This window comes from Natator depressus, chromosome 22 (assembly GCF_965152275.1).
Source record: "Natator depressus isolate rNatDep1 chromosome 22, rNatDep2.hap1, whole genome shotgun sequence".
NCBI classification, from domain to species: domain Eukaryota; kingdom Metazoa; phylum Chordata; order Testudines; family Cheloniidae; genus Natator; species Natator depressus.
The window spans coordinates 17420168-17445792 of NC_134255.1; the positions used below are offsets into that span (position 1 = coordinate 17420168).

At 45.3% G+C, this 25625-nt stretch overlaps 1 long non-coding RNA gene across 1 annotated transcript in view; it reads right to left on the bottom strand.

Moving 5' to 3' along the window:
* The window catches only part of LOC141975942 (uncharacterized), a 300224-nt gene extending 278790 nt beyond the window's left edge, over positions 1-21434 (bottom strand). Inside the window, exon 1 of the long non-coding RNA XR_012636030.1 lies at positions 21250-21434. This is a non-coding gene — a long non-coding RNA (uncharacterized LOC141975942). The remainder of the gene's footprint in view (positions 1-21249) is intronic.
* Positions 21435-25625: the final 4191 nt, after the last annotated feature.

Genomic DNA, 25625 nt, shown 5'->3' on the forward strand with positions numbered 1-25625 from the left:
ATACCAGTCTAAAACCCTGAAGATCCAGGAACATGAGAAGCTGCAGGAGGGAAATGCATTTTTTACAGTAAAGTTGACTTGTTTCATTTCTTTTAAGATTTTTTTTTTAAATCAATGTCCTTTCAAGGAAGCGAGTTCTCTGGGGATAACACCCCACTTTATTTCCCACTGAAGTCATTGCGTAAATCCATCCCTTTTCAGCAAAGACTTAAGCACATGCTTAATAGGGGCTATGGAAGGGTACCCAATCCAAGCTCATTGAAGTTAATAGAACTCTTTCCATGGAATTGAATGGCATTTGGTTTACAAGTGGTGATAGCAACAGTTAACATGCCATGAGCTATTTTAAATTATCCTGGCAATTGTCTAATTTCAGAGTATATTAACCATTGCTTTAAATTGCTAATAATATGATGTTTCAAATGTGTGCAATACATTATATCTAGTATTCCATAGAGCCCGCTACCGTAGTCATTCGCAGAGGTAATCTCCATGTTCCCAAGGAGCTAGGCTCTTGAAAACTGTAACTTTGTTCCATCTTTTGTTTGTGGGCAGGCATGGGGAACAGGGAAAATCCCACTTCCCATTTTGATGCTGAATTTTCCATCTGAGGTCACCAAGAGTTCACCAGTGTTTCTTATCAGACTTCAGCTCTTCAAATTTCCTTGTAAACTAGCCTGTTGAAATTTGGCTCACATCACTCATTCATTATAGAGGGCTAATTACAAGGTGTTGGAGGTGGGGGTGAAATCTGACATTTTTGCACAGGTCACCAAAAAGCCATCAGTCAAACCATTTACAACATCAGAATTTCCTCCGTCTACAAGTCAGTGAGGTTGGATTTTAGGTGTCCAGTCCAGGGGAATAAAAGGAATCTCAGGCAGATTTGGTCAGAAAAAGATGGAACATTTGTCACAAAACAATTATTGATGTTTTTTCCATGAAAATTTGTCAAGTTCGAAGTTTTGAAAACTGCTGACCACATACAGCTCACGGGGCTGGTAAAAAAAAATAAAACAACAAAAAATTGCTGCCAAAATATTGGTGTCAAATGTTTTCAACCTGCTTTAGTCTCAGATGAGCAATTCCACATTAGATTTGAACCCAGTGAGAGCCCCACAAACACTGATGGTGCTGGCTGCAAAACACACTGGAAGGGCCGACTTCTGCCAGCTGCATCGCCCCAACTACCCAGTACAGCCCCCCTGACTTCATCTTCAATTGTAATTAGTCCAGCTATGATGAGCTCATCGGGCTACCCTGACCGTAGGGCTCTGTATCCCATCCCCTCCAGTGGTCGGCTCCCCAGTGGGCACAGTCATTCCCATTGCCAAAGTCTGCATGCGGGGTTGATGAGGGGAGACAGGGTGGGCAGCGACATGAGGCCCTGAACAGCATCAGACTCTGGCTTTAATCTCACCCAGCCTCAGAGTGAGTGTGGCAGTGGTGGGATGGACTCTGTGCTTCTTGGAGCAGGGACTGTGTGTCCGTATAGCACCCACTATGCCGAGGCCACAATCCTGGGTTCATGCCCCAGGGGCAACACAAATAAAGAACAATGGGCACAGATGGGTAGGGCGGGACCTTGCTCCACCAGGTGTGTGTGTTATAAACTCAAAGAAAGGGTTGGTTCAGAGGCTGGGCCCATTGTACCCAACTCCCTTGGGTTCAGGGATTGGCATCTTTTAGCGACTAGGCACTAGGCTGAGATTCAGGAGAGCCGGCTTCTAGCCCTGGCTCTGCCACTGCCCAGCGGGGTCATCTTGGGGAAGGCACAGCATGTCCCCGTGCCTCAGTTTCCCCATCTGTAAGATGAGGATAATGAGAATGTCCTCCTTAATGAGGTGGTTTGAGATCTGCAGATGGAAAGCACTAGATAAGAACCGTGTAATTACATTAATGCAGAGCGTTCATCCTGCAGCAGCCAAAGGGCTTTACAAACACTGCACATACCAGGCCAGACCCTGATTCCAGCTACAGATGGTGTAAATTCATCCTTAGGCGTCCTTGTTGCTTCTCCTTGCCTTGCCCTGCCAAACTAACACCTAGCTCCCAACCCCTGGCAGATTGTATGGAGGCAGGATTGGCCAAGCAATTGAGGATTTTGCATTGGTTTCTCCAAAGCAGCTGCAGCAGGCGTGGTGCGATATTGATTCATTCTAATGCGAGCAGCCAGTGTAACCTTGTTTGCTCAGAGACGGTATAATTTGGAGATTATGCTTTAATGAACAGATGATGTATGTTTCAATATACAGAACAAGAAAAGTAATGGAAATTTCAGACAGGTAAATAGAAAGCATAATTCTTGACTGATGTTAACTAATCCCAACTCCCCCAGCAGAACGCCGAGCTGCCGTGGTAATAAAACTCTTGCCTTAGAATTCATCCTCAAAAAAGGAAGAAAGGGAAGGAGCCCCCATCAGCCACATGGCTCTTGCATGATGGACTTTCAAATGCCTCTGGTCCCTCTGGGCTAATCCTGCTTTTAGGGCTCTCATGCTGGCCGTTGCTGCATGGGGAAGGCATACTACAGTTATGCTCTGCTACCAGGACAAAGTGGTCATGGGGGTCGGGAAGGATAGATGATATGTATCATCTCTTAGCACCCTCTAGCGGTTTAAGGGTTGGGATGTAAGCCAGGAGCGTGGGGGTGGGGAGGCAGTATGCCTTCAAAAGCAGCAGAAAGGATCTGTAGCAAAGAGAACTGAAGGACCCTGACACGCATTAGCTATGGAAGCCAGCTTGTGCTGGGAGCTGCCTTGATGCTGGCAATCTGGAGAGATTCTGCTGCTCTGGGCTTGCTCCTCTGCAACAGCTGGTTCTGGCTTTTCATTAATAAAGGGAAAGGGCACAGGGATGGGAGTACACAGTGACTGCTTCCCTGCCCCTGACACCCACGGCTGCTGGCAATAGCAGGTAGCTGATGTTATCAGGGACCCCGTCACTATGGATACTGTAAGTGCCTGCCTGTCCCTGGCCAGAAGAACTGCTCAAGTGTTAGCACATGGTGGGATTGCCCAGGGCTGAGCCATGGGGCCAGCTTCGGAAACACCCCAGCTTCTGGAAGCACTAAGGGATTAGAGACACCTGCATAGGAAGGGCCCCCTGTGGTTCCAGGTTGGCTGCCCGCAGCAATGGGCCAGAACCTCCTCCTAACATCCTTCACCCTCTAGAGGCTTTGAGTAAATGGGACCCACATTCCCTGCGCCCAGCTTCAGACCCAAATGCTGTCGGCGCTGCAGACCCTCATATTCCCTACACCGCTCTCAGGTAGCCCCACCCCTTCCTTTTAAGGCCTCTCATCACTCTCAGCTGCACCCATTTACCTCAGCTCAGTGCAGCCTTTTAGCTGGGACTCCGCTCCGACCCCCCCAAACACAATGGCACAGTCTGGCTCACTGGGGCCTCTCTATACATGGTGGGGGGGGTCTTTCTGGCAGGATTCCTCCAGGGGGACAGGTAGGCACCAAAAGACCTGTGTATCCCATCACAGCAGCAAAGCACAGGCTACCTGTACTGGGACACTACAATGCAGCCAACTCTAGGGTGGGGTGCAGCAGCCCTTCTTCATTCCAGCTGAACTGCAGAGGGGATGTATATCAACAGAATGGGGCAGATTCTTCTCTCAAGTAACTCTACCACAATCTGTGGCATGACACCAGGCACGAATTGGCCATGCTTGGATTGGAATTTGGCCACGCCACGATGACTAATATGATCCTATTAACTCGCCCACATGGCTCCCTGCAGCACAGGGTTCCCTAACACCACCCTGGGGTCAGGATGAACAGAGAGGTGAAAGCACCCTTTAAAGAGTCACCCTCCCTGCAGCACCGGGGCATTAGTTCTGTGCTGATTCAGCAGGGAGCGCAGCCCTACAGAATAACCAGCACCATTTCCTGCAGCACCTTTCCCTCTGAATGAGGCGCTGGGAGATGGGGCAAGGGAAAGTGCTCCTCCGTTCCCATGCTGCTGAGCAGCCCTTTCCCCTAGGACTTTCCCTCCTAGTGCTGTGTTTCTCTCGAGGTTTTGGGCTGATGCAGCCATGTATGGTTGAGCTCAGCAGGGGAGCAAAAGATAAATGGTTTAATATGTGCAAAATCCAGACTCCGGCTTCAGCACTTATTTTTTCCCCTCTTTCCTCTTAATATTTCATATGGCTCCAGATAAGAACTAATGCAAGCACTGTTATTAAAATCTCCCTATATATTATACATACAGGTTGGTGTGAGGGGCCCTGTCATCTGCATTTTTAAAAGTATTTCAGAAACTGGTTTTCTTTTCACAGTGAAAAATTAAATAAACCTGAAAGCTGAGCAGGAATAAAAATGGCTCCTGTATTAGAAAAAAAGGTTAGGGAAAGGAATTGAGGAGAAGGAATTCCATTGCCTGCTTGCCAGAGACGCCCTGGGCGATGTTGGGCAAGTCTTTTTCTCTGTGCCTCAGTTTCTGCATCTGTAAAATGGGGATAATGAAACATATACACTTCCCCAGGGAACTCTAAGGCCTAATTCATTCATGTTTGTGAATTATTGTTATTTGTATTACAATAGCATCAAGAGGTCCCAGTTTGATTTGAGATCCTATTTTGCAAGGTTCTGAACATACACTCAGGACATGTCTACACTATAGTGGCACAGCTGTGGCACTGCAGCACCATAGCGTAGATGCTTCCTACATCAAGGGAAGGGGTTTTTCCATAAATGTAGTTAATCCATCTCTCTGAGAGGCAGCAGTTAAGTTGATGGAAGATTTCTTCCATCAGCCTACCCATGTCTACCCAGGGATTTAGGTTGACCTAACTAAGGCAGTCAAGGAGCAGAAATTGTTCACAGCCCTGAGAAACAGAGCTAGATCGATCTAATTTTTAAGTGTAGACCAGGCCATGGTAAGAAGCAGTCCCTGCCCTGAAAAGCTTACACTCCAAGTGGACAAGACAGACAGTGGAAGGTTGTTTACTTCATTTTACAGGCAGGGATGAGAGGCATAAAGAGATGGAGAGGCATGGTCTACACTTAAAATCCATATCCCAACTGCTGCAGCTAGGCCAACCTCAGCAAAGGTAGACGCAGCTAGGTCGGAGGAAGGATGTTTCCGTCAACCTAATTACCGCCACGTCGCAACAGTGTCAGAAAAGCTCCTTCTGTTGCTACAGGCCAGGTTACAGCACCATTGCTATGTCAGGAACTGTAGCTCTGTTTCAGGTCTAGTGTGTTACCCACAAGCCCACACTTCCCTCCCGGAGCACTAGGAATCAAAGCCACAAGGAAGGCGCTAAATGTCGTCTTCTATCTTCCTCCCCACGACGCCGAGCATGGACCAGACACAAGGAAGTGGCTTTGGACTTCCATGTAGAAGTCCTGCTAGCTGACTGCACCAACCTGATCCAAACCTCTCCCCGGTCCCAAATCGGCCTGTACGTTTCTCGAGAACTGTCAAGCTGATTTCTGCTTCCAGCCTCTCTCTTTATTTATTTATTTCCCATTAAGTCTGCCTCAGAAAGCCCAGGAGAAGCTGCTGAGGAACTCTTCTGTTTGGGAAAAGAAAAACTGCCATAAATTTATTTACTTAAAAGATTTCTCACCAGAAAGCAGCCCCTTGAGACGCCTATTCTCCAAGAGCGAATCTCTCACCTAATCACAAAGTGCTGCTTTTCACTGTATCTGCTATCAAAGCAGGCAGTCTCTGTCCCACCTTTCCTAAAGTCTATTTACCAAATCCATTTGCAAGTCTAAAATTTAATCAGCTAGGTTTCATCTTACAGGCATTAACATTCAAACAGGACTCACTCCCAGAGATGGAGCCAGAGTAAACTGACGATTCAAGCGGTGTTTGTGCATTAATAATGGGTGTTTGCGAGCCGGGTGCGTCTCTCGCTGCTGATTTAGATATTCATTGGGTTATTCACAGGTTAAATATGAAATCAAATGAGGTAGAGGAGGCTGGTGTTGTGAGGGGCTTCTGTGCTAGTCCCTGGCACTTGCAGCAATAAATAATGAACCAAGCTTCCTCTCTGCCTCAGACTCAGAGCAAGACTGTAGCTATTCAAGAGGTTTCTTTTAGTCTTGAGGAGAAGGACACAACACCCTGAAGGACAATTGCTGGAGACCTGAGCACAGAACTGGGAGCAAAAGACCTCAGAATCCCCATCTGGCTCCGACCCTGACCCTGGCACCAGAGATCTGTAGCTTCCCTCTCTGGGTCTCAGTGGACCTATGCATAAAATGGGGCTAATACGGTACCTTAGGGCTGGTCGCAAATTCTCTATCAAAATGTTTCTTCTGTGGGAAATGTCTTTTTTACTGAAATGGAAATTTCCCTGGGAAATGCCAATTTTCAGAAAAAAAATCTGGGTTTTCATTGACCAAACCCTCTTCCCTCCCCCCCCCCCCCAAAAAAAAAGTTTGGTTTTCAATGAAAACCCCTCAAAACATTGAAGAATATTTTTTTCATGAGGGAAAAAAATTCCCCACCAGCTCTGTTTATAACAGTTGTCTCATGAGAGGGATTAATAAGATCATGCTCATACAGCAATGTTTATAGCCTGTTATAATGGGAGTCTTGCAATCAACTTCAATAGGAGCAGGGGAGATCCCTAGTGATGGAAGTCCAAGGATATATCAGAATTAACAATCCCTTAGGCTACCAGATTTTCCATAGGATAGTCAGTAGCCCATTTATTATGAGCAAAATATGGTTACGAAAAAGCAAAAATCAGCCCTGCATCATCACACCTCTAAAATCACTGCCGGTGGAATTCAGTAAAACACAGCTGAAAGACAGGCCTCACTTATGGCCTGCACACAGCCTCTACTGCTCCAGTGCCAGTGTGCCTGAGCCTGGACAGCAGACCACCCAGCTACTCCAACCCTTGGCTCCCAGTCAGATCGGTCGAGCCGCCCTCCTAACTAGCCATGCCCGGCCATTCCAGTTTGGACCTCCCATACAGTCCTGCTAATGCCACTTAGTCCTGCCTCACTGTTCCAGATCCAGGACTCTCTTTGATTGCCAATCATGCCAAACTGCATGGTAGTTTTATGATGCAGGAATTGCTTTTTCATGGTTACAGGGACAAACAACTGGCTCTCAAACAGGCTAAAGCTTTTCCTTTGTTTAACCAGAAATGTCCCCATCGGTTCAGCAATCCCCACTCTTTCCAAGTCAGGCTTGCTTTAGCCCTGTTATTCCTACATGACACAGGAAGAATGAGAGGCTCAGTTAACATGTCCCCTTGCACCCCCCCAGACAGGTGATGACACCATTTTAATGAAGTGCCTGATGGAGCTAAGGTGACAGGCATTCTCTGGTCTGCTTTCATCTTTCATGCTCTGTGACGTTGACATATCTGTTATTTGCACCATTCTCCTGTGTATTTGATTACGCCTGCTTTAAATCTTTTAATAGTAATTTCAGTAGGAGTAACCAGTGCTCAGAACCTTTCAGGATTAGGCCAAGTGAGAGAATAGAGACTTCAGTCTGGGGTCCTTGTGGGCATCAACAAGGTGATATTGACAGAAGAGTCATAGTTCTCGGACATATACATGAGTGTGGGTTGGACACTTGAGAAAAAGAGAGCATGATATGGAGGTTTGGGAAACAGGCAGCCCTGAGGTTTCGTCCTGGCTCTGCCACTGAAGTTTTGTGTGGCCATGGGCAAGTCACTTCACTTCACTTTTCTGACACAACTTCTCCACCTATAAAATGAGGCTAAAAATATTTATCCACCTACTTCCCCCAGATGTTGTGAGGATTAATTAGTTAAGGCCTGCCTGTAGGGGGCTTTGCACAGGGGAGTATAAAAAATGCTCATTATTAATATATCTGATGCCCTGCTGAAGTCTGAACTCCCTTGGATGCAGGAGTTATGATGGAATCCCTCAGAGAATGGCTACCCACTTGGAATTTCATTGTAAGAGTTGCTCGAAACTGCAGCAGGCGCATACATGAAAACTGGGGAGAAAAAAGTTACCCAAAGTTTTAAAGATGTTAAAAATGTAAGGGTTTTGGGCATTAGCAAGGTTCTGGTGAGATGCTTCTTATTTCTTGCTAGCCCCATCCTCCCATGGCTTGATGGAACCAGTTCATTACAAAGGAGACAACTCTGTTTTAAATAAATGCGCAAGCACCAATCAGAGAGAGACAGACTGAGTGTCCAGATCTTTAAAGCAGAAACTCTTAATCCTGCACTCCTGGGTACAGACCTGATAACAGTATCTCTCCTCATGAAAATAACCTTTGCTGTGATTTATTACAAGCCAGAGAGAGAGAGAGAGAGACATTGAGTGACTCAGTGATAGCATGCGATGTCTTCAACTCCAATAAATAAATAAAGGAAGAAATATTCCCCTGAGTCCCTCTGACATATCTAATTGATATCACTAGGGATCTTCCATGAACCAAATAGGAATCTAATCTATCGCCTCATACAGCCAAATGGAAACAGCGGGGTGTCTGCCACTGAGCCTCCAGCTTCTGACGGGGACACACATAATGAAAATGGAAACAGATTACAGCCAGTCTGATATCCAAATAACAAATACGGCTCCTGGAGAGAAATTTGTCTTACTGATGTGCGAAAGAAGTTCCACTGATTTTCCCCATCCGCTTCCCCTTACCTTTTCAATTGAGCAAGGTGCTAGTTCAGACTTCCCTCAGGTAGAAAAGCACTTGGCAGTTCATAGACACATGCACAGAAATCACACACAGATGTGCGTGCAAGCAGACCAGGGGATTCACTCTATAGGCCTGATTCTCCTTTCACTTGCACTGGTGGAAATCTGGAATAACTCCACTGAACTCAGAGTGAACAAGAAGAAAATGGATACCGGTAATGATTCTACAGCTCTGTCCCAGGACAGGACATGCTGAATATCTTTGGCTGCCTTGATCCTTATTATTATTTGTGTTTGAGACGGATTGGACCCCCGCCCCTTGTGGGCTGCCACCTGATGTACTAGGATTTCACTGAGCCTCTTCTGCTCAACCAGCCTGGGTTCCTTCTCCCTGCTTTGCTGAATTTGGTTCTCTGGCCTCTTGCAGCACGCACACACAGGTATGGCTACACCCCACTGCAGACACAGACTGAAGTCAGCTCTGTGTAAGAGGACTACCCCAGCACTCACGTGCACACCCGTTTTGCGAGATAAACCCAAAATAATACTGTCTTGCGCTGTATAGAAAAATCTGCCCAGCGCAAGCTCATAAAAATCCGCCCTCTTCCTCAATGTGAAGAGAGATGTGCATGACTTCTTGCCCGCCCCCAGTTAGAAATTACATAAACTGGGTTTAATAATAAACAAGAAATATGTTTATTAACAACAAAAGGTAGATTTTTAAGTGGTTAAAGGGATAGCAAACAGAACAAAGCAGATTACCTTAGTAAATAAACAAAAGCCGCAAACTGAGTTTAACACACTAGACAGATAGGATACAAATTAGCAAATTCTCACCCTGAGTGATAAACATGCTGGCAGATTCCTAAGGCACAAGTTGCCTTGGCTTTCCCAGGTTTTCTTACACAGGCTAAAAATCCTTCCAGCCTGGGACCATCACTTTCCACAGTTCAGTCTTTGTTCCTCAGGTGATTTCAGGTGTGGTGTTGTACAGAGAGTGAGGTCCCCTCCTGTTGCCATTGTTCCTCTTTTATATCTTCCCCACACTTGCTGGAAAGCTTTTTTGCTGTGACCTGAGTCAAACAGTTCCCATTCCATCCGAGCTGTCTGACTGGGTCAAACAGTTCCCATTGTGTCACGCTCTCTCTGAGAGGTTTCTACTGCACACAGTTCCTGGGGTAATCCTTATGCTTGTGTGCATTTCTTCAATAAGTCATTAACATTGTTTGGCCTCATCCAATATAGCCCATTTGAAGTACGGAGACATGGTCAATATTCCCATCTTCAGATACAGAAATGATACATGCATACAAATTGGATAAACACATTCAGTAAATCATAACCTTTCCAATGATACCTCACATGAGCCATCTTGCATAAAGTATATCTTAGTTAAGCCATATTCATATCATAACCATATTTCCATGAAGAATATGGGGTGTAACATTACAGTGTTATCGTAGAACATAGAACCCATCGTCATGGACCAGGTCCCCATTATGCTTGGCTGTCCAGTCTGGAGCCCGCACACAGCATTGCCAATGCACCTCATTCATGACCCAGAAAACCCCCTGCTGTTCCAGTCCTGAGCTCCTTCTGAGCTCCTTTTGTAGTTAGGTGGCGATCTTTGTGTTGTGGTCTAATGTCTGCTGTAGATGAGTCTGAGACCAACCAAAACTCCTTTCTTTTTCTGTCATATTGATATGGCCCCCAACACTGCAGAACCTGCTCTCCCCATAATAATTTAATGAATCTATCCTCACAACACCCTCTTGAGAGAGTGCAGGGCTATTCTCCCCATGTTACAGATGGGGAACTGAGACACAGAGAGGCTAAGTGACCTGCCTGAAGTCCCAGAGGAAGTCTGTGGCAGGGCAGGGAACTGAAATGGGATCCCCAAATGCTCTAACCACTGGGCCATGCTTCCTCACTTATGACTTCCTGTCCTCTAAACATTTTCAAACTCAAATGTGACCCCCTGATCCTTTTCCTTACTAAACTGGGTTAACTTCCCCCCATAACCTCCCTCCACCCTCATCCTAACCCATTTTTGCGCTGCCTCTGCACTTGGTCATTCCTGCTGGGGTGGAAGTGCGGACAGACAGTCCTTCCTAGTATTCTGGCCTCAGCTGAAGCAGGAAATGCTGGAAACCTCATGAGAAATCCTTCTGGAGAAACTCCAGAGATGCATTCAAATGTCTGAGCCCCTCCAGACATCTCTAGCAATAACGTGACTAGTCAAGATTTGCCAATGCCTCCCTTTGCTGTGCCCAAAGAGCAAATCCTGAACTGGAACCTGACTCCGTGTGTAAGCTCAGTCTCTGCAGAAATGCCTGAGCCCCCATCAGCTGCCACCTCCCACCTTTCTTGTTTAATTAACTCCCTCCTGATCTCAGTAATGGCGCTTTGGAGTTTTTAAACAAAGATTTAATTAACCTGATCTCTGCACTCGCAGCAACTATCCGCTTACCTCGATTGGTGTGAAATCCCGGGCATATTGAGCCCATGACAACGCTGTTAATAGCTCCTAACATCCTGATGTCCCTGGATGGTCCAGCCTCGAGTCTTTAGACTCTCTTCTGCTAGCATCAAAGGGTCGCCTGGGTCACTGATTTTTTAGCATCAAGCAAATTGAGTCAGCAGGGAACTGGCAACTCTAGTGCATTATTATTGAGGATGGATAAACTCTTACCCCTGGTTCTCAGCCTCTCACCGAGACCGGGGGAGAGCGTTTGACTTATCATGATTGTTTTTAATCCTGCGATGGAACCACAGTACCAAGTGAAGGGGAGCAGGAGAGGGCAAAATCACTTCCTCGTCAGAGATACCTGCCAGAGAAGGGCACCACCCAGCAGGGCACAGAGGGGCAAAGCCATCACCCCTCTCCTCTCCAACCCTGCCACATATACTAGTTCCCTGAAGTGCTATTGAAACCCAGGACCAAACTCAGCCTTTCCCATACTGCCCCTCTGAAGAGAAAGGACGGTCTTAGTGTTAAGATCTAGGAATGGGACTCAGGAGATTTGGCTTGTGTTCCTGGTTCTGCCACAAACTTACTGACGTGACCTTACCCCAGTCACTTCCCCTCTCTGTGTCTCAGTTTTCCCACCTGTAAAATAGGAGACAAAGTCTTTGGCTTACTTCCCAGAGGTAATTCATTCGTCTTTGTAAGAGCTCAAATTCAACAGTGATGAATACCATGGGAATGCCCAAAAAAGTGCGATAGCACCAAACCAAAGCAGTGAGCATCCTGGGGAATCTTTCCCAGCTTGCCCTCTGCTTCCATATCTAACTGAGCTTCTAGAAAGCTCAGTGCTGCTAAGGCACATTGGGTAGAATCCAGTGGGTGAGGCTGAATCTGGAGATGGAGGACAGGAGAAGGGGATTCTGTGATATCATAAAGTTTTGTTGCTGTAGGGCTTGGGTTTGGGGGTTTTATTTAGTTTTAAAGCTCCCTAATAAACAATTTACCAGTGCACTAAATAACCAAAGGAATTGCTACAACAGCATCACAGAACATTCCTCACCCGCTGTTTATGGGGATATCGATCCAGACACAGGAACACTGGTCTCTCAACTATTGTTTGTAATGCGTAATTTGACTAATTTCCCTGCGTTCCACTTGCACAGCTAGGAAATCTGGCACAGGCGGGTGCGGTTATACCCAATCCCAAACTCCTCTATTGGGGAACAGGGCCACGCCCCCGGCATTTCTGGCGAGTTGCTGCTGTAGCCTAGCCTGGCTGTGTTCTCAGTCTCTGCAATTGCCTCTGGTCTCTGCATCAGAGTCTGTGAATCAGCAAGTCCTGTGGCAATACACATACTAACTCTTCAGAGCCCAAATAGCGTCTGACACAGTGGCCCAATCCATTATAACCACGCATGGAATATCCAAAGTCCACCAGGAATCCTTAATGGATTTCCTTTGGTGACAGGGACGCAATGAATGAGCCAATGATCTATTGACAGAACGCTGACATCAAAAGAAAACTCCAGCTTTCCCAGCACCCCCTGCCTCCTTCTCCCCCCAGCAGCGACTCCTTCCCTACCAGAAGCCCATTGCAAATAGACTGGCTCCTGGTAAATTGCAGTAACTTTGCAGAATGCCATTTTAATAAGTGCATCTCCCAGGCAGGGGTGAGAAGCAGCAGCTGCGGTGCTGGCATGGATGTCAAACCACAAATGAGACATCCAACTGCTTCATTTATTAGAGCGAATCAATTCAACTTTTCATATTCACAAGGAGTTTCATGCAGGAAGAGCCCTGTCAACAACAGGCACTAAACCCACTCAACACCAGTGGCACAACACCAGGGGAGGACAAATCTCTCGCGCCGCAGAGCGTCAGACACTGGAGCGGTTTTCCAAACCCAGGAAGTAGCAGGCTCAGAAAAGCATATTGGACACACAGTGCCGGACCCTCTCATTTTCACCAGTTTTACCCCTGTGTAACTCCACTGATTTCACTAGCATTACTGCTAATTTACACCCGAATAGGTGAGAGGGTAGCTGGCTCAGCATCTCCAGACAGTGGGTGCAGAGTCGGGGGGGGCTCAGGGCATGGAAAGAGGGACAAGGAGCCTTGAGCTTGCTGGTTCAAATCAACGCGCCGTCAGTAGCGACCCGCAGTTCTCACTCGGCTGGTCCATATGAAACGAGTTTGGGGGCAGTTCCTAGTGAAAAGGCCTCCAGGCCACAGGCACCTGGTTCCCTTGTCAGAGGAAGATGGGAAATGAACTCTGGCCCATCCCCAGTGATGGTGTCCCGAGGATACAGCTGCAGCACACTGGCACAGGAAGGGAGCACCTTCGCCAGTGAAGGTGTCCATGCTAGCCTCATGCTATGCTTGAAGAGGAGATTGCTTGTCCCAGGGCAATGCCTTTTGCCAGCTGAACACTAAACTCATGGGAACATAACTATTGGATTCTTTTTAAATGAATTCTGCAATAATCTGCTGAGAACAAAATCGAATCTGCCCAGGAAGGGCTGAGCAAGAGGCTTTTGCACAGCACAACACATAAGTGAGACTACAGGGTCAGGCTCGGCAGCCCTGGAACACCATGAAGAGCTACATATTGAAGGGAACGTGGAACTTTCAGTAGGGAGATTGGACGAAGTGGTTTTGTGTTTAAAAAAAAACAAAATAAAGAGGGATCTTTGATGTTTTTCATGTAAAAAATAGTCCCAAATGTTGAAAGTCATAGAAACGTGCATTGTTACACACGTTCTGAATGCCTTCAACGGCAACCTCTTCAGAGCATTTCACGGCAGCCAAGAATTCATCACATGTAACTGAAACTCACATTCTAAAGAGTCTGATCTCGGGAGTTAGCTGACATTTACATGATATACCTATGTGAGCCAGGCCAGTAAGCATATGTACAAAGAGAATTGTATATATTCACCTTTGCCCTTCTCTCCAACCTTCATATGTCACATGTCTGCTGAAGCCCCTATGCTGTAATGAGCTCAATGCGGAGTACATTTTCAAATAAATAAAATAAAGGGGGTTGGTGTGTGGATGAAGGTCTGCAGGACCCTGGGCCTTTGAGCATTTAGAGGCAGGAACTGTGTTTTCCTAATCGTTTGTACATCTCCTAGCAGAAAGGAACCCCTGTCCTGACTGGAGTATTTGGGTACTACTGCAATAAAAATATTAAACAATAAAATAATAATAAATACGATTATAATAAAATAATAAGAACAAGTATGCCTGATAGCTGATGAGCCAACTAGCGAGCGGATAATTGTATATGGAATCTGATTGGATAGCAAAGTTCTGACTTGTCACATGACTGCTTTCAACCAGTCATGAACCAGAAGTCTTTCATTTGTTTATCTATCTTTGCAAGTATATAGCTTTTGTATAATTAGCTCCTCTTTAAACTCGCCCTAATGCTCCAGGGAACATTAGGTACTGGATTCATGGGCCCAGCAAGATGAGTTAGGAAGAGCTGAATTAGTTTCCTTTGCATTGGGGAGCATCAGTCATGCCCTTAAGGATAAAATTAACAGGTGTTTCTGTGTGTGGTGTGGTAGGGAGGGCTTAACCCTCCAACGTTTGCAATTGTTACTGTACAAAAATATTACAGGTCACTAGAAGCAATTTAATGATAATAAAAATAACAAAACCCACAGAAAATGAAGAGGCTGCCATCCTTAATTTTCAGGCTTCTTTATCATGTAAAAACCTTCTGTTCATTTCCCAGCAGACGATTAATGTATCTGCAATTGCAACGGAAAATTCTCCTCTTCTTCTTTCCTGAGCCTCCCCCATGCGTTTACTCAGGCTCATGAAGAAAATGAATTCTTCTTCACCACAATGAATAGGCACACTCCCGTTAAACAGCTCAGAGCCTTGACTCCTTCTCCAATGAGCACAGCACCGCAGCAAGAATTTAGGTCCTCTCTGGTTAAGTGAGGATCTGAAGCTAGCCAAACAGAGAAAAGGATTCCCACCACCACCACTTTTCAGGTCTCTAAAATTTCTGGTGTGTTTTCCCTTATTATTATTGTTTGTATTGCTGTAGAGCCCAGGACCCCATGGTGCTAGGCCAGGAAAGTTGCCTGGAGATGACCCGTGCAGATTCTAGTGCTGTTCATGTAAAAGCTAAAATCACTACCACCACCACAACAAATCCCTGCTGGTTCGAAATATTTAGTTATCAGCACCTAAAAGGCACAACCTGGCTGGGCCGTCCCCCCGTGCTGAGAGCTATACAAATAAATAATAAATGACAGCCACTGCCCCAAATTGCTTACAGTCTAAAAGACAAGATGTAACAGGTGGAAGAGACAAAGAATCAGGCTGGGCAGGAGACAGAATAACAAATCAATAGACTAGGAGGTGCACTATTCTGAGCTAGTCAGCAGCTGGTTTACCTGCCTAGACATTATCTGGTTCCAGTCTGTGAAAGCAAAAGGTTCATGGCATTCATTACAAAAGCCAAACACTGCCTCAGCTCGGAATCAGAATCCCAGCTCCTCAGAGAGGCTAGGGCTGGGCGCTTCCTTGGAGATACACTTTTGACATAACATCCTGGAAATATCCTTTCCAGGTCAGGCCAGGCGTCTGTAAAAACCAAAGAAGACAGAGTGCCTTAAAAAAAAATCTATAGCAGATTTTACAAGCAGGCTAGGGATATCAAATCTCATGCTTCAGGGCATAATCTGATTCTCCCAAAGGGTTAGGAGGAAAGTTTTCCCCCCTCAAGACATTTGCACAATTGGCCAGAGGCATTGTGCACAAAAGTGAATTGCCCTGAATTGACCAGGGATAGGAGGATGTTTGCCATGCTCTGAAGCACCTGCTTGAGAAGGATATTAGATATGATCTCATCTGGGCAGAGAATCCACCCTTATTTGTTCTGAAAAACACCAGGCACACAAACAGCGCAATATACCTAACAGATATAATGCTGAGGGCAGGCGCTGATTGGTGCATTCCAGCCCTTCAGTGCTGCGCCATCTGGAATGTTGCTATGGTTGCCACTTACCCCAGGGCAACCCAGCAGAATTTAGGTCCGTCTCCACAAGGGTGTCTCAGGACCTGCAAATCAGAGAGGGCAGTAAGGGAGCAGCGCTGCCCAGACAGTGGCTTGGCACCAAGGGCTCTTCTGTGATTGTGTTCCAGGGAGCTTTGTGAAAAGGTCATGCTATTACCGCACATCATTGTACTTCACAGAACACGTTTGTCATTAGAATTCTGTCAGATCCTTTTTGAGACACTTGTAATGAGAAAGGGGAAAGGGGGGGAGGGGGGAACACACAGCACTAAATTAATTCTGATGACAAAGATAATAACAGGATCAGGAAATGGTGCAAAATGAATCCATTATAATTAGAGTGTCAGCACTGTCAGACCCAAGGTCCTCTCCTCGGAGGCGTCTTGTAGATAAGCAGAAGAATGGGGCCTCTTAAGGAGTTAGCGGGAGGCCACTGGGTGCAGAGGTAGCATGGTAGAAAGTCCCCTCCTCAGCCGTGCAGGGACAGTGATTGTTAGGAATCGCAAAACGCTTTGCACTTCCCTGGCTACTTGCATCTGTGGATCTCAAAACAATTTATACTTTGCTATTTCATTTATATCATGGCTACTGCCATTGTACCTGGCCTTGTTACAAAGCATGGGGTAGGAACAGCACAGGTTAGGAATCAGGAGACCTGGGTTCTACTCCTGATTCTGCCACCTGACCTGCTGCGTGACCTTAATTTCAAGAACCTCAGTTTCCCTGCCTAGGAAAGGATGGCAGGGTTCTTGTGGGGCTTAATTTGTTCAGCTATCAGGATACACACAGTATAAAAATTTGGTGACAGCTAGATAAGTGGGTAGAGATCCTCAGCCAAAGGTGCTTGATAAAGGTGTTTTTACAACTTTTGCATATGAGCGTGATTCTTACACCCTTTTTACAGACTGAAAAACTGAAGTTCAGGGAGGTGAAGAGATTTGTCTAATGGTCACAAAGAGTCAGTGGCAGAGCAGGATATCACTTAGGAATCCTGCCTCCCAGTCTCTGTGCTCAGCAAAGAGTTTACCCTGATTCCAGATATTCCTGGCTGATGAATATTCCAAGATCCTCCTGTAACATCTCCAGCTGTCTGAGTCCCTTTGTCATAGCTGCTCTCTAAAGAACGTGACACTTATGCTCGGAAAAGTGGCATCTTGACTGTCCCAGGCCAAGCATTTCCAGGTCCAAATTGTTCAATCAAAGTCAGATTTTCTCTGAACTGGCCCAGTGGCACTACTTGCAGCTATTGTCTGAAAATGGCATGCTGTGCTTTTTCTGTTCAATCCCATACAACATCAGTAGCAACAAGGTACCTGGGGGGAGGATTCAGTGGGGGTGTTTCTTATGCGGTACAGAGCAGGCAACGTAGAACTCACTGCAGTCTCATGGCAGATTTTTTTTCTTGAAAATGAAAGGTGGTTTCTGCAGCTGCACATTTAACAACGTGCTTAACTTTAAGCCTATGCTTAAGTCCCATTGAATTAAATGGAATTTAAGAGCATGCTTAAGTGCTTTTGTTAGAATGTAGCCACAATGTACAAATCCTCCCTGCAAGTATTACTTCTCAAATGACTCTAATTGATAACAACATTTGGCAGTCTTTCAACTCTTTTCATCTCTGCAAACATTAACTAATTAATCCTCACAACCAGAGCTGGGCTGACTCTTTGTCACAAATGATTTAGCTGATGAATTTAGCCCTTTATTCTGTTTAGCTCAGTGCAAACACATGGACTTTCATGAACTTGCTTTTCAGAATTGTTCAATGTACCTTCTGTGTGAACTTATTTCAGCCTATGGCTTGTTGTAAACAGTTTGCTTCACTTGTGTCTTTGATTGCTTGCTATGCCTTATTTATGGTATTTGTATTAGATGGGTCCTTAAGTCACATGCTGTCATTTCTGCTTGCTGATTGGATGAGTGAAACTTGGCCAATGCTCAAAGCAATTTAAAGATGATTGCCTGAGTAGTCCCAGCACAAAACTTCATGTGAACACATATTTGCACCAGTATAAAAAAGACTTCAGCTTTCTACCAACATCCCTGAGAATAGCAAAAATAAAAAATTCATTAATAATTCTAGATATGAACACAAAGGGCTGCAAGCATCGTTAGTGAGCTATATGTTCCCTATTTGATCTGACATTGGCAAGCACTGTAAATATCTGCCTGGCTGTATTCCCAGCATACCTGCAAGGAGTGTTATCCCCATTTTACTGATGGAATGACTGTGGCAGAATAAGTGGCCCTGTCCAAAGCCATGAGGAGGGTCGTTACCAGAGTTATGAGTTCCTGGATGCCGATCACACACTCACACTGCACTCCCTGGACACCAGTGATAAACAAAAAGGGAATGGTGGCAGGCAGTAGGGAAAGCAAACACCTCAATAAAAGCCAGCAGCACTATTGCCCTGTGGCTGTCTCACCTGGCTCTGGTTTTGGCAGAATGTGGTCCAGTAGTTAGGGAAAGGCATTTGCAGTCAGGACTCCTGCGTCCCACTCCCAGCTTTGCCACTGATTCACAGAGCAACTTTCAGCAAGCGTGTCTCTGTGCCTCTGTTTCCCCTCTGTAAAATGGACACACTAAATTCACTGGGGTGTTATTGGTGCTTAGTTCATTCAGTGCATTTGGGAAGCCTTTGGAAACCCTCAGAGGGCAGGTGGCTCTTTGTGCAAAGGGCAATGATTTACCACCGTTGTGTTGGCATACAGAGCCCCCTGCCCCGTTTGTTCATGAGCAGCCCAGGCAGGTGTTATCATGCTCCACTAAGTGGGGGGTGAGGGGAGCCCACAAGTCGCTCCTGCTCCAAAGCTCCATGGCTCGGTGTGCCTGGCAGGAATGGTTCCTCCTATCTCAGTCACCAGCTTCCATTTACCAGGCTGCTCACTTAGCTTTTTGGCAGCTCACTGCTTCTCTTTGATTTTCCCATCCAGAACCACAAAGGAGAGCAGGGTCTCAGCGAGCCCTTTCTCCTCTTGCTATGCGGGCACTTGTCCGGGCTAGGCAATGGCGACAGAGTTATTATACATGGCCTCAAAGCCCATTCAAAGCACTGGAAGATGAATTATGTTTCATTTATATCAAAGAAGCAATCTCAGAGCCCATTTGTGATCAAATTTGCTGTCAGAGAAACTTTGCTTTATCTCATTACATCTGATATCTCTTGGCTTCTTGTCCTTGAGACTATTAAAGTTTAATGTCAAATTCAAGATGAAATGGAATCTTTGCTGTATCTTCTCATCAGGGTCCGAGTGCGCCCCCTTCCATCCACAAAATTTTGACAACTAATTACAATGGGGAGGTGGCAGGGAGAAAGGAGACAGAGAGAGGTGCCCCTCCCCACCCTGCTCACTGAAAGTATTATTGTACAGAACGGCTGTAAATTAACATTAGCGTCACTCTCTGGAAGAAGGGATCATAATTTGCTTATTGTCGGATCAACTTTCTTTGTCTTCCCAAGAGATTGATTCTTCCACATCTCATTGGAGACATGGACATAAACCAGGGATGCTCAATATTTGTTACAGCAAGACTCATACTGATGTCTTGCGTAAAGGGTTTTTTTGGGAGGTGGTTGTTTTTTACTCTGAAATAAGTAAACATAGAATATGTGCTCATCGCTGAGAGCTCAATCACATCTGCCTGCTAGCTGGCATGCCCCAGAGGTGAATTGCCTTTGCCCTTAGGGCACCCGCAGCCTGCCCTTTAGGATGCTGTGGGTTGCACAGTTGGGTAACCCTGTTATAAACCAAGTCTGTGGGGGAGACAGAACCAAGCAGGAGTGGAGGCAGGAAAGGCAAGTTAATGAGACTGATCTATTTTTCACAACATATAGTTCATCCATCTCTAGTTTACACTATCCCACTCCCAACATATCGTTTATTGGTTCTATTCTCTTCAGGTTCTTATGCCTGCCTCAGCACTGCGGAAGTTGTGTCATGACTAACGTATGCCACATGTGGTTCATTCTTTCTTTCCTCCAGGGAGGAAACTGTGTGCGCAGTGGAGGGTTTTGTTTTGGTAGAGTTGTACACACTGCTCTGTATTTGTGCTAGAGAAGCACACCTTGCAGTTGGAGTGGAAAGAGGTGAGGTGTGTGATGGCTGCACAATTATTAACCTGTGAATGAATCTCCTAGCCTTATGGAGTACATAGCAGCAAGGAATAAAAGACCTTCTCCAAAGAGCAGCATAAAACATACAGCTGTAGCCCATAAAGCTTAGCTAATACTGAAAACTTGCAGCCTTTGGGTTCTCAGCGATGCCCGCAATGGCCACTATTGGGATTATTTCTCCATTATTTGTATTCTAGTATTAAATGTGTGATGTGCTGACCACATGCTAAGTCCCTGTATGTTTGTCCCTCGTCTCCCACAGCAGGCAGAGGTTTCCAATATGTGCTATATTTGTGATCTCATTCTTGTTTGTACGAGACCCTGTAGCAGATCAATAGATAGGCAGATACTTTGTATTTGTCATGATATTTTCCCCCAATGATAAATTGCAAGGAAATTCTTTTTCTTTTTTGTTCAACATTTTCTTTTACATTTCTCTGGGTTTGGGTTGGTTGTTTTGGTATGGTTTGGGGGCTTGGTTTTGTTTTTTTTAGCAATTGAAAATTCATTTGGTTTTCAGGTTTTTCAATGAAGGCTATTTTTATTGAAATGTCAAACTATTTTCTATCCTACGCGTGCACATAAAAAAATCAACAGAAAGTTTCCAACCAGCTCTCTAGCAGAGGATGGCTGTAGTGCCCAAAGCTTGCTGCAAAAATAAATTTTAGGAGACAGACATAAAGAGTCGAATTTTCGTTCTGTAGTTTTTAGGTACCTAACTTCAGACAGCTTGGCTGAAATTTTCAGAGTAATCTAAGCGATTTAGATGCACAATTCATGCTTCATAGGAAAGACACAAGTAGCTCAATCTGTTTAGATTAACTAAGGGAAGGTTAAGGGGTGATTTGTTCAGTCTATAACTACATACATGGGGAACAGAAATGTGATAATAGACAGCTCTTCAATCTAGCACACAAAGATATAGCAAGATGCAGTAGCTGCAAATTGACAAATCCAGACAAGAAATAAGGTGCAAATTTTTAACAGTCAGGGTAATTAACCATTGAAACAACTTACCAAAGGTTGTGGTGGATTCTCTGTCATTGGCAAATAAGACTGGATGTTTTTCTAAAATATCTGGTCTTGTTCAAACAGGAAGTAATTCTGGGAAGCTCTGTGGCTGATCACCGTGGTCTCTTACAGCTTGAATATCTGTGAACCTATGGGGGGGAAAAAACCAGTTGAGATTAACCATAGCTGTCTATCTAAATCTCATAAGCAAATCTGAAACTCCCAGTCCTAGTTGTCTCAGTTTGGACACTGAAAACTTTCAACACCTAAAACTAGAGGCCGCTTTTGAAAACATGGGCCTGACTGACTTGGCTAAACCCAAAAAGCAAATTAATAGTAGAGTCAGGAGTCCCAGGTCCTGCTCTAGCTATCAGACCACTCTGCTTCTAGCAATGGATTGGCTGTTGCATTCCAAAATCTGTACGCACAGTGCAAATGAAGTGACCCAATTCTCGTTGGCATGATGGGAATCCTGAGGTTAACAGCTGCAGCACGGTGTAATGGCTGCCTCACATGTCCTTTAGCAGCTCATCACCTTCTTTAATGCAGCAATAAACTTCGTTTCCTATTACCCTAGTGGTGCAGGTGTTGAATGGAGTGTGGGGCACACATGGAAGCAGAGTAGGCTAAATGGTCAAGGCTCCATTTAGACAAGATTGTGATGCGGCATGCAGGATGGGGAACAACTGGAACTGATGGCAGAGATTATATTAGTGCCCACGGCAGAGGGTGCATGCTGGCCATATACCACTCACTTGTGCAGCCTTTGTGGAGAAGTTACCCCAGGGATGGATTTGGCTCAGTGTTTTCCTGTCAGTTTTCTATCATTTACACCACCCAGGTTTGGTTTGCTTAGCTCTTTGAGTGCTCTGGGGAGATACAGACTGTGAAAGAAGCTACATAAAGTTGCATTAATGTTGTCTTGTTTTACTAAGCCTTCGCCAGTAGCCTGTATGTACCCAGACCACTTCGCCATTAATGAATAGGTACAAAGTGCATCTGCCTTCTGGAGTGAAGTGTCACCATCTGAAAGTCCAAGGCAGTTTGCAGGCTTAGCCAGTATATTCTGGTCTGACTATACTTGTATTAGGAATTCACAGAAAACCAATAATTGTCTTAATCAGTATAAGGTGTCTACATTCTGGGGATGCAGAAAATGCATAGTAGTAACAAGATGTTACATGTAGAGCTGGGACTTTTCATCTTGGAAAAGAGATGACTAAGCGGGGGATATGATAGAGGTCTATAAAATCATGAAAGGTCTGGAGAAAGTAAATAGGGAAAGTGTTAGTTTCCCCTTCACATAACACAAAAACCAGGGGTCACCCAATGAAATTAAGAGGCAGAGGTTTAAAAGAAGCAAAAGGAAGTACTTCTTCACATAATGCACAGTCAACCTGTGGAATTCATTGCCAGGGGATGTTGTGAAGACCAAAATTATAACTGCATTCAAAAAAGAACTAGGTAAGTTCATGGAGGATAGGTCCATCAATGACTACTAGCTAAGATGGTCTGGGATGCAACAGCTGTTCTGGGTGTCCCTAAACCTCGGACTGCCAGAACATGAGTGATCAATCCCCTATGGTACAGTCCCAATAATTACCGTGTTCTTTTCCCTCCCTCTGAAGCATCTTGCACTGGCGACTTTTGGAAAACAGGATATTGGGCTAGATGGACCATTGGTCTGACCCAGCTTTCTCATGTTCTAAACTTTTTTCAGCAAAAAATGCAGATTCAGGTTTGATTGAAACACTTTGTAAATATGGGTTAATCTCGGCAAATGGTTTCAGTTGCAAAAAACAAAAAAAAATTAAGAAAAAAACAAAATATTTTGTTTCGACGTTTTCTAAACCAAACATTTCAGTTTTTCTATTTGAAACGACTTTTCATTTCCCACCCTCCTTTCATTTCATTTTATTTTAAAATCATTTTTAAAATGCTCAAATTCATTTGACCTGAAATATTTTTTTTCTACTTTTCAATTCACCAAAAATTTCATATTCAATTAGGCCCAAAATGAAATACTTTTTTAGGTTTTTCAGAACTGCCACTAACCCCCAAATTCTTTGCACAGGTCTCGTTGCAGACCATAACAACACAGTGTTACTTATCGGAACACAACTCTGCAAGGACCCAGTCTTACAAGGGTTGAGTGCCTCAAGCCAAGTATTTTCAATTCCCATTAACTTCAGTGGTGACCCAGCAACTCACAGATTCCAGCCTGAGCCCCAGCCACACTGACCCCTGGCTCCTACCCCTCTCTCTCTCTCATGCTCCCAAAGCTGTCTTTAGCATCACTAACCATGTTGAAGCAGCTTGGACATATTCCTTTCCATGCTCAGCACTGCAATGCCAAATATACCCCTTGAATGCAGTTTGGGTTCATGGACAAAATGAGTTGGGATTCCTGAATTCCCAATGCCAGCTCTGTTTCTCTGCTGATCCCCAAAGGGTGAGAACTTGAGACAAGCCCTCAGCAGGGGCACAGCAGTCCCTTATTCACTCCCTGCGCTGATCCGGAACACAGCTTTGAGCATACATCATGCACACACGCCTTGTTCATCTGCTCTTCTGCCTTTTCGGTTGCTTTGACTTGTGTGTGAATTTGACGCTGGTGAAAGGTGGCCCTGGCAGTCCCGGGGGGCACAAGTCCCTGTTAATCCTCCAAACAGGGTCACCCAGATTTGATGTAAGCTACCTCCACCCTGCACCAGCCATGTGCTGCAGCCCCGTCCTGGAGGAAACAAGGCCTCCAGGAGGGAGAGGAGTGTTCAGTCTCTGTGGCCCATTCCCTCTTGGCCCTTTCTGCTGAGACAGCCCATAGCTTGGCCAGAGGAGGCACGCAGGAAGACGCCAAAGACACAAGCTTCGAGAGGGTACGCACCAAAGCGACAAGCAGCTTTTCCAGCCGAGGCCGAACCTCTGGCATCGCCAGCTGCTAAACACATCATCACCCCCACTAAAAGAATAAACAGCAGTTTTCATTAGGGGACCCAGGCTGGGCCCTCTTTTTAAATAGGTTAGTTATGGCACTTCCAAAATGAATGAACTCAGAGCCTGAAAACCCCAGTTCAATTGTCAGTTATTGCTGGCAGTTTATCAGCATTAACTGATTAGACTCAGAATGATAGATTTCCCTGCCTGGCACTTGTGCTAAGGAGAGGAAAAACCTGCTTTCCCTCAGTCTTCCCTGTCACTGGATAGTAATTGCTGTCTCTAATTCTTGCCCCCCGCGCCCCCCTCGCTCCTGCCACAGCCACATCAGACAATAGCATTTGTTTTCTCGCCTGCTGCAATCACAGAAAAAATAATAATAAAATTAAATTAAATTCAAATGAGAAGAGAGCTCAGCCCTGGCAGAACGTAAGTGATGATCATCATGCTTTGGAATCTAAACTCTTTCAATTTCATTGTGGTTCAGGGAGATAAATTATGAAATTACACTCGCCCAATTATAAGTCATGCCTTTGCCTCAAAGGTCTTTCAAGCCCTGTCTTTTCTCTAAATATCTCCGATTCCTTCCTGTGGGTTGGGTTGGGTTGTGCTGCAAAGAGCCTGAAAGTATTGTCTGCTTTTTAGAATATTCATGACACATCTTTTTCTGTTTAAAAGCAGCACAAAGCCAGGTGGAGCTGTGACTTTCAGAGTTCAAAGCACCTGCTTCTCTTGTCTTTTGGTTTCTTTTCAAGATGATTCTAGGGTTAATGATTTTGGATTTGAATTTTTTTTCTTGAGGAGGGGGATGAGAGATGATTTTAAGGACAAAGTCACGGTTTGCTACCTAATCTGCTACCTACTTCAACCAACAGAGGTTCATGGTTGAAGAGCAACTCCTGATGAAACCTCCCCCAAAAGGGGCATCTAGATGACAGTGTCTCCCACAAAGAATGGAAACCAGCCGTGGGTGGATAGTTAATCTGTGCATTTATAACCCACACCTCCTGGGTGTGGAGCTCTGTCACCTTCTAGTGGCACCAAGACCACTTAGAGATTAATGGGTCTGCTACAGCCTTAGCTAAGAGCCACATGGCTTTTAGCTCATGCAGTAGAGGCTCATGCATTTAGCTCCAAAGGTCTACCCTGAGCTACCCTGAGTTCCGGCACCTTTGTGCATGGCTGATAAAACCCACTGACTTCGAGTGGCATGGAAAACCTCGTGCCATGTTACAGGAGCTGGGGTAAGCGTGTCAGCCCTATGATCTCACTCATTTAAGGGATTATGCTGCTCCTGGGTTCTGAGGACAGTTTCATGGACTGAATTCCCCCTCTTTTCACTTCATTTGCCATGAAGATTTTGAGGTAAATGTGGGGATCTTTGCCACTCAGGACAGTGAGAGATTGAGAGAGGTCCTAGTGCTATGCACAGCACTTGAAAGCCTCTC